Raw genomic sequence first — 10,545 nt, 5'->3', positions numbered from 1 at the left:
AATAGTATGATTAATGTGTTTACATAGGAAAAAAAAACCCTCTGCATTTTGTGATGCAGGTGTCTGTGGTCGTTCAGTGACTTTGTAGGTGCAGAGAATAGTGTCAAACAGCTGTGTGTGTATAGACTTTTCTTCACAAAATGTGGCGATAATCCTACACAACGGTAATAGTTAAATTAAGGTGTTTAAAATGTCTGTACTGCACTTCAATAATGCGACTAAAATCGGCCTACTCCACACATCTTAATTCGATTTGTGTTAAATTCAATTATGACCTTAATCAGATTAAATTAATTTTAAAAAATCACTGTTTACATGGTAGACTCTTAATCAGAGTATTGTCTTAATCGTATTAAAATCGGTTTATTGGTGTCCATGTAAACATACATTATTGAAGTGTAGCACAGACATGTAAACACCGCAATCAAACTATTACCATCATGTAGGACTTTCGGAGCATTTTGTGACAAGATACTCCATACACACACTGCTGTTTGACACTATTCTCTGCACCTATCGAGCCAGTAAAGGATTACAGACACATACATCGCAAAGTGCAGGTGTAAAAAAATTTCTCCCAGTCGATGTGTGCTATTAAATTCCATTAAAACAACACTCTTCCAGCAGTCCTTAATCCGTTCTCGCATCCAGTATCTTGGTTTGTCACACGGGCATGCATGAAATGTTCCTGAATGAAAGTGAAAGTGCCGAACTGCAGTTAAAGTTGACAAATTAAAACTGAAACACCTGAAATTCGATGAAACTCCAGAGGAAATGTCTAATTATGCGCTATAACATGTAATACGGGATCATGAAAAGAACATTCAAAAAGCAACTCATGTAAACACCTTAACCATATTATTGTCTTATTCAGATTAATGCAAATCATTTGACTACTGATGTCCATGTGAACTGAGTCATTGTGGGAATTGTTGTGATATATAGACCAGTAGTTGGCAATGTCATTTTTGTAAAAAAAAAAAATATATATAGAGGTCAAGTACTCATTTAGGCTTAAGTTACAGAACGAATGTAAAATACACACATCATTTTTACATAATTAAGCATTTGTATGTTCAGATGCATTTCCAAGTTCGGGTTTTCTGTGTGTCCCTAAAACACTGCCCAGCAGGCATTTATTTGTGTGTGTGTGTCTGTGTTTAATACACAGTACATAATAGACGTATAAACATAGATGTCCTGACTAAAATAAAGTTTGGCTATTTGTGAAAATCTTATAAACGTCTACCAATAGTAGACATTTTAGTAGACATCAAATAGACAGGAATGAATGCCTACACATGTAAAGTCTTTCTCATCTATCTTAATGATTTTGGACTATTATTTAGATGTCTATGGGGTATGCCAACACAATCTCACGGCAATTCGTAACTTTTTGATTTAGTGGCTAATTCGTACGAATTCGTACAATCTAATTCGTACAATTTAGTACGATTTGCTCATCCACCAATGACGGTTGGGTTTAGGGGTGGGGTTAGGTGCCACGCCTCCTTTTTAAAATCGTACAATTTCATACGACTGAACTCGTACGAATTCGTACGAATTAGCCACCAAACTGTCAAAACGTAACATACTTACGTTTTCTCGTGAGATCAGGCTGGGTATGCACACAAACTTTTAATTTCAGTCACCCAGTCCCAGGGCTTCCGTTGAATTATCATCCCATACAAAATCGACACATTTAAGATCAGATAAAAAAAAAAAAGTGATCTTCACTGCCTGACTGAGATTCGATATAAAGTGGGTATCAGACCAAACAAGAAGCACTGCATTAAATTCTATTTTCTAAGTTCTAAATTCTAAGGACAATGGAAATGGACAATGAAATATGGATTTTCAATGGAGTTTCTGCACTCGCCTGCTGCTAATGCAATGGCACTTGCATTTAAACTAATCGAATGCTTAACTGAATGTATTGTCATTACATTACAACATTGATGGTGTAAAAGGAACCTTATTAAATTGAAAAATAATCACATTAACCTTCCACTGGAAGGTTATCATTGGTTGAAAAACACTGGCTGTGCATGTAGTCCATTAGACATCTTTAAAACACAAAACTGCTTGGTGGGTGTTGACTTCTAAATGAAGTCAATTTAAAATTCTGAACTTTTTATTTGGATTTTTAGTTGAAAACTAAACTTGTGAAATCTTATTCAGTGTTGTGTTCAACAGAAAAAAAGGATCACATCCAATGCATTCCAATAAACTCTAATCTCTTTATGCTTCTTAATTTTCATGGTAGGCACACTAGAAAATCCAACCTGATCTCAAGAAAAAAACAAAATAATTTTTTTACGTCTTGTTAGTTTAGTGGCAAATTTGAAAAAGTTCCGTCGTTCGAAAATGATTTTTAAAAAGGAGGTATGGCACCCAATCCCACCCCTAAACTCATCATTGGGGGTAAACAACTTGTACTAAGTTGTACAAATGAGTTAATATGAATTCAAATGAATTAGCCACTAAATCAAAAGGTTACGAATTGCTGTCAGATTGTGTTGAAATATCCAGCCAGATCTCAAAAGGAAACATAATTATTTTACATATTGTCAGAAAAATGGCTAATTCGTACAGATTTTTACAATGCCATTAGTATGAAAATGTAGACATGAGAAAGAAGGCATATCCCCAAACCCCACCCCTAACCCCTAATTGGAGGATGACCAAATGATACTAAAATGTAAGAATAAAATCGTACAAATTAATACAAATTAGCCAGTAAATCAAAAAGTTACACATTTTTGTAAATATGAGGCACTACTAAAATGTGTAGCATACTCAACAAGCTGAATGTTTCTATTAATGCTGTATCCGGCATATTTATTTTTTAACTCTGAACTGGAATGATGATGTTTTTATGGTGAAGAGAAGCTATTATTAACATACACAGCCATTCATAAGTGTGGTGTGGTGTCAGATTACCTCACTGGACATTCTGTATACAGCCATTCTCTTCAGAGATGACTTGCATAATGTGAAATGCTAAACGATAATAACAACTGTTATTCTGTTATGAGTAAATGACTTGTGTACTTGAAAGAGACCTGAGCTCTGAGACATTATGTCCACATCAGGTCTTGATGTTTGTATTATTTAGGGCACATTTGGAGTCTGCAGAGTAATATACACTCACTGGTTGGATGTGTTGTGCGTTCAGAGATGATCTTCTGCATCTCTGTTGTAACAAGTGGTTATTTGAGTTACTGCTGCCTTTCTATCAGCCTGAACCAGTCTGGCCATTCTCCGCTGACCTCTGGCATCAACAAGGCATTTGCGCCCACAAAACTGCCACTCACTGAATATTTTCTCTTTTTCTGACTATTCTCTGTAAACCCTAGAGATGGTTGTGCGTGAAAATCTCAGTAGATCAGCAGCTTCTGAAATACTCAGACCAGCCCGTCTAGCACCAACAACTATGCCACGTTCAAAGTAACGTAAAACTATCTTTTTTTTCTATTCTGATGCTCGGTTTGAACTGCAGCAGATCGTCTTGACCATGTCTACATGCCATGTGTTGCTGCCATGTGATTGGCTGATTAGAAATTTGCGTTAAAAAGCAGTTGGACAGGTGTACCTAATAAAATGGCCGGTGAGTGTACGGTAACACTGTTTAACTCTAACTTTTAACATTTAATGGAACACACAGTTTTGTTTTGTTATTAGAAATAGGCTCTTTTTACAAGTCCCCTAGAGTTAACATCTCAGTTTTACAATTTTTGAATCAATTCAGCCAATCTCTGGGTCTGCCGAGAGAACTTTTAGCTTAGCTTAGCATAAATCATTAGCATCTCACTCAAAAAAATCACCGAAAGTTTAGATCATTTTCCTACATTATGTTCTGTTGATAGGAATCGGAATTATATACTAGGAATTTACCTAATACAGAGGCTAGGAATCTGTTTACCTACTTATAGGCTAGGAATTATATACTCGTTCTGGCAATCTAATAATCAAGGAACTTTGCTACTGTCATTGCGCATACTTTTTTGTTCAATGATTTATGCTAAGCTAAGCTAAAAGTTCTCCTAACGGACCAGGATATTGCCTGAATTGATTCAAAAATGGTAAAATGCAACTGTTTAACTCTAGGTGAATTGTAAAATGAGCCTATTTTCAAAAAAAAAAAAAAAAGTGGAGTGTACCTTCAAATTAAAATGAGGATAATGTAAGACATTAAGATATTCCTCACATGATATTCATAACAGCATCTCTGTATAGAGATATTTATAAAAATCTTCATCAGAAGTCTGTGTTATTATATGTCCGTCTCATTTTATGTTAAATTATGTACAAGGGCTGTTGAATGTTGATAGTTATTGTCTCCAAATCATAAGACTGCGATATCATGCTGTGTAATGTACAGACCACAATGAAGCTATTTCATGAAGCTATAGATTTGTAAATGTTGATCATGAAAAGTCTCTGTGGTGGTGATGTATAGAAATTCATTTGTGTATATATTTTTTAAACACCCACTGTCCTGTGGCTGTTGCTATGCTGTTAATTAATTAAACTGTTTTTGGACAGTATGATTGCATAAGTGTTTATATGAATATTGTAAGAGCTGATTATTAAATAACGCAAGCTGTATTTTACGAAACAGTGCCATTTTGAACCAGCTCATGGGCAAAAACATGTTTTGAAAAAGCAAAGGCATAATCACATAGCCAGTCTGCGGCCACACAGGAATATATTTATAAATCTAGAATAACAATCTTGCTCATCTTTAAAGGGATCATAAAAACCAGGTAAACAACTTACCTCTCTGTATGAAGTAATAAAGGTCTGGTGTCTACATGCTCTAAATAGCAGTGTGGTGTGTAATTTCTGCGCAACCAAACAGAATGGCGATCGTGTGCATCCAGAACTATGAACTTTCAGTCTTCCGTTAGCAGAACAGTATGGAAAGAATATATTTTGACAATGTCATGTGTGTGTGTGTGTGTGTGTTAGCACCAGGGACTAATGAGGAAGCCAAGACATTGCTTGACTGTTTAAAAAGTGACTGAAACCCTCTGACAGCAGCTTCACTAGACAATTGAAGGTCAAAGAGACGAACCTTTCGGCCATAACAAGAGAAGTTGGTCATTCCAAATCTAAATTTCGAGAATATTGTATCTTTACAATGTCACTTGCTCATTCAAGTCTCCAAACGGCTGATTGTCTGCAAAAGGCTAATGCACAAGGAGACAGAATAATGGGGAGAATGTCAATGGTCAATTAGTTCAGCACGGCTGCAGGAATTGATTGCCAGCACATTGCTGAACAGGGTAAGGATCTCGAATTACAGTATCTGCAACAAAAAAATCAAGGGATTAACCTCTGTAAGTTTAGCCTTGTTGGAACTGGTTCAACGGTAACTTTAGGACTTAGGTAAACTTTGGAAGAAACTGAAAAAGAACTGATCAGGGAAAGACTAGTGGTGTCATGTTAGAGACTATGGAGGTGTCCTGTTAGAGACTAGTTATGTCCTGTTATGGACAATAGTGATGTCCTGTTAAAGACTATAGTGATGTCCTATTAGAGACTAGTGATGTCCTGTCAGAGACTATAGTAATGTCCTGTTAGAAACTGGTGTTGTCATGTTAGAGACTATAGGGATGTTCTGTTAGAGATGATAGTTGCAGTATGTCCTGTTAAACATTGGTGATGTCCTGTTAGAGACTATAAAGATGTCCTGGTAGAGAATATAGTAATTGTCTGTAAGAGTTTGGTGTTGTCCTGTTAAAGACTGGTGTTGTCCTGTTAGAGACTATAGTGATGTCTTGTTAGACACGATAGTTACAGTATGTCCTGTTAAACACTGGTGATGTCCTGTTAGAGACTATAGTGATGTCCTATTAAAGACTAGTGATGTCCTGTATGATGTCCTCTTAGAAACTAGTGTTATTCTTTTAGAGACTGTAGTGGTGTCCTTTTAGAGACTAAAGTGGTGTTCTGTTAGAGACTAGTGATGTCCTGTTAGAGACTGTAGTGGTGTTCTGTTAGAGACTAGTGTTGTCCTGTTAGAGACTATAGTGGTGTTCTGTTAGAGACTAGTGTTGTCCTGTTAGAGACTATAGTGGTGTTCTGTTAGAGACTAGTGTTGTCCTGTTGGAGAGTGGTGATGTATGACAATGTAGGCTGTGTCAAAGCAGCTTCACATAGAAGATTATAGTAAATTAAAACAGTGTCAATTCAATTTCCTGTTAGGGACTATAGTTACAGTATGTCCTGTTAAACACTGGTGATGTCCTGTTAGAGACTATAGTGCTGTCTTGTAAGAGACTAGTGATGTCCTGTTAGAGACTATAGATATGTCCTGTTAGAGACTATAAAGATATCCTGTTAGAGACTAGTTATGTCCTGTTAGGGACAATAGTTATGTCCTGTTAAAGACTATAATGATGTCCTGTTAGAGACTAGTGATGTCCTGTCAGAGACTATAGTAATGTCCTGTTAGAAACTGGTGTTGTCCTGTTAGAGACTATAGGGATGTCTTGTTAGACATGATAGTTACAGTATGTCCTGTTAAACACTGGTGATGTCCTGTTAGAGACTATAGTGATGTCCTGTTAAAGACTAGTGATGTCCTGTGTGATGTCCTGTTAGAAACTAGTGTTGTCCTGTTAGAGACTGTAGTGGTGTTCTGTTAGAGACTAGTGATGTCCTGTTAGAGACTGTAGTGGTGTTCTGTTAGAGACTAGTGATGTCCTGCTGGAAAGTGGTGATGTATGACTATGTAGGCTGTGTCAAAGCAGCTTCACATAGAAGATTATAGTAAATTAAAACAGTGTCAATTCAATTGCCTGTTAGGGACTATAGCTACAGTATGTCCTGTTAAACACTGGTGATGTCCTGTTAGAGACTATAGTGCTGTCTTGTAAGAGACTAGTGATGTCCTGTTAGAGACTATAGAGATGTCCTGTTAGAGACTATAAAGATATCCTGATAGAGACTAGTTATGTCCTGTTAGGGACAATAGTTATGTCCTGTTAAAGACTATAGTGATGTCCTGTTAGAGACTAGTGATGTCCTGTCAGAGACTATAGTAATGTCCTGTTAGAAACTGGTGTTGTCCTGTTAGAGACTATAGGGATGTCTTGTTAGACATGATAGTTACAGTATGTCCTGTTAAACACTGGTGATGTCCTGTTAAAGACTAGTGATGTCCTGTATGATGTCCTGTTAGAAACTAGTGTTATCCTGTTAGAGACTGTAGTGGTGTCCTTTTAGAGTTTAGTGTTGTCCTGTTAGAGACTATAGTGGTGTTCTGTTAGAGACTAGTGTTGTCCTGTTGGAGAGTGGTGATGTATGACTATGTAGGCTGTGTCAAAGCAGCTTCACATAGAAGATTATAGTAAATTAAAACAGTGTCAATTCAATTTCCTGTTAAGGACTATAGTTACAGTATGTCCTGTTAAACACTGGTGATGTCCTGTCAGATACTATAGTGTTGTCTTGTTAGAGACTATAAAGATATGCTGTTAGAGACTGGTTTTGTCCTGATAGAGACTGGTGTGGTTTCCTGTTTGAGACTATAGAGACGTCCTCTTAGAGACAATAGTTATGTCCTGTTAGAGACTAGTGATGTCCTGTTAAAGACTATAGTTATGTCCTTTTATAGACTGTAGTGGTGTCCTGTTCGAGACTAGTGATGTTCTGTTAAACACTGGTGTTGTACTCTTAGAGACTATAGAGATGTCCTGTTAGAGACTATAGAGATGTCCTGTTAGAGACTATAGAGATGTCCTGTTAGAGACTAGCGATGTCCTGTTATAGACTATAGTTATGTCCTGTTAGAGACTGGTGATGTCCTGTTAGAGACTATAGAGATGTCCTGTTAGAAACTGGTGTTGTCATGTTAGAGACTGGTGTTGTCCTGTTAGAGACTATAGAGATGTCCTATTAGAGACTAGTGATGTCCTGATATAGACTATAGTTATGTCCTGTTAAACACTGGTGTTGTCCTTTTAGAGACTATAGAGATGTCCTGTTAGAGACTAGTGATGTCCTGTTATAGACTATAGTTATGTCCTGTTAAACACTGGTGATGTCCTGTTAGAGACAAGTGTTGTCCTGTTAGAGACTATAGAGATGTCCTGTTAGAGACTAGCGATGTTCTGTTAGAGACTATAGTGGTGTCCTGTTAGAGACTATAGTGATGTCCTCTTAGAGATTGGTGTTGTCCTGTTAGGGACTACATTGATGTTCTGTTAGACTAGTGATTTCTGTGAGAGACTAGTGATGTGCAGATTCTGCAGATATGCTGAAATCATTCAATGTCATTCATGTATTTTGATCAAATGAATGCAGTCTTACCACGCATAAGGGACTTCTTTCAAAAACCTACCCCGATCATTTTGAAGAGTAGTGTAGGTGTATATTTACATAAAACTCTTTAACTTCTATTTGACATTTCATATCGCATGCACTCTTCAATGCAGCAGCAGCCAGTGGAAACACGCAAGTATAAAAGAGCCCCAGGCCTCGCCTATGTGTGATTTGCATTTATTTCCATGCTGACATAACTCAGCAGGGAAAAGGCGGAATAAAATATTCAAGGAAACAAGAAAATCTTTCTGTTCTTCAACAGCCCTGAAGCCACGTACACCGTCAGTAGTGCGGCCACCGGCGTCCTCTCATAACTCACTGCAGAGCAGGCTTTTGTTCACTTACTGGAGAGCTCATCGCCGCTCCATCAGAGTTCTCAACAGCACATTCACACTCTGAATGAACTGAGAACGAAGGAAATCTGCTGATTGACACACAAAAGGCGACGTCCAGAAGCACACAAGAATCTGACAGTCGTATTGTCCCCCAGACGGCGCTTGCTGAGCATGGCTATAGGTTTGGACTGAGGAGATGATTCACATGCTATTATTCCACTGTCAGACAGGAAACCCTCCAGCTTCCATATGCTCTCAGCTCCGGGACGGGAAGCATAAAGGAAAGAGTGCGAGAAAGATTTGGGGTAGCAGCAGGCAGAATCAGGACTAAAGCTCCCCTGTGGACTTGAAATGACTGGGCTTTTAGACTCGCACAGAAGGCAGACTCTAAGGGTTTGCTGCTGACTGCCGCTTAAGTTAAGCTAACTGCTTATGTCAAGCGATTACACGACAATGTTTATTCTTGGGCTCCGGAATAACTAGAGCTCATAATTCTGCGTTGAACTTTCCGATCATGATGCCAGAGCTAATGCAATCACTCACATTGTTGTTGGTACGGCATCTTGCAGTGCATTTTCATGAGTCAGACGCGTCCTATTTTCAGGGCTCGGGATGTTAATTAAAGAAATGCTGGACGTCTTGCTGTGGAGGCTTCAATGATGAGCAGCTGAGCTAAACATTCCCTTTGACCGTCCATCTGCGCACTTCAGAGATGCTGAGAGATGCCAGGAGCCTGACAGGCAGTCAGTAATACACAACGTCAATACTTCAACACACTTTCAAGAGTCCTGTTGTACACCATTAAAATATTTCGGCAATCAAACAGCCAGTCAATCTTACTTGAAAGTTATTCAGCGAGTGAAAATAAGCACAAATATTTTATGTTGTACTGAAGACCATTGAATTAGGGATTGAGTACATCCAGGCGGTTGATATCACAGAATAAATCCAGAGCCTGACGAATACTTTTTGAGTACATTTAAAAATGTGTACTTTTACTCTTACTCAAGCAAATTATTAGAGAAAAATCATTACTCCTACTTCACTACATTTAGCGGCGTTCCTTCGTTACTGTCGAATGATAATAAATGTGATTCATATGACTTGTTTGCAAATATCGCGAGGCGCCACGAGAGCTCATGTCGTGAGAGGTCGCTATAGAGACGTGTCTCCCCAACACAATCTCACGGCAATTCGTAACTTTTTGATTTAGTGGCTAATTTGACAGTTTAGTACGATTTGCTCATCCGCCAATGACGGTTGGGTTTAGGGGTGGGGTTAGGTGCCACGCCTTCTTTTTAAAATCGTACAATTTTGTACGACTGAACTCGTACGAATTCGTACAAATTAACCATTAAACTGGCAAATGTAAAATACTTACGTTTTCTCGTGAGAGCGCCTGTGTTGGAATGATGGCTGACGTCGAGGAAGACATGCAAGTTTATACTGCGGTCACGCCATGGCCATCTGCAGTTCCAAAAAAGACGGTCACGCTGTTTGTGCAGTGAGTTTATCGAACTAGGTCACACCTTGGTATCAAGCTCAGTCTATGTTTTCACTGCAAGATGTCAAGGAGAATAGTTTGATAATGCGAATTAATGTAATTTACATCGAACTGACATTGCAACATAAACACAAATTTCAGCTCCGACCTGAAAAAACACGTAGTGGTATGTGTCATAATTATATCAATTTGAACCCTATTAATGGTAACTATAGGATACTTAAAGAAACTGCTGTTTAACGGAATAACTGATTAGCCCAGTACATATTTGGCATTCACACTGTTAACCATTTAAAATTTAACCGCTTAAGCCCCAAGGTGTTTTTTTACATGCATTTTTTTAATTTTCTCTTTGCTATTTGGGCTTATTGG

This window comes from Danio aesculapii, chromosome 8, assembly GCF_903798145.1.
Source record: "Danio aesculapii chromosome 8, fDanAes4.1, whole genome shotgun sequence".
Taxonomy (NCBI): Eukaryota; Metazoa; Chordata; class Actinopteri; order Cypriniformes; family Danionidae; genus Danio; species Danio aesculapii.
The sequence above is the reverse complement of the archived record's forward strand: the minus strand, read 5'-3'. Positions refer to the sequence as shown.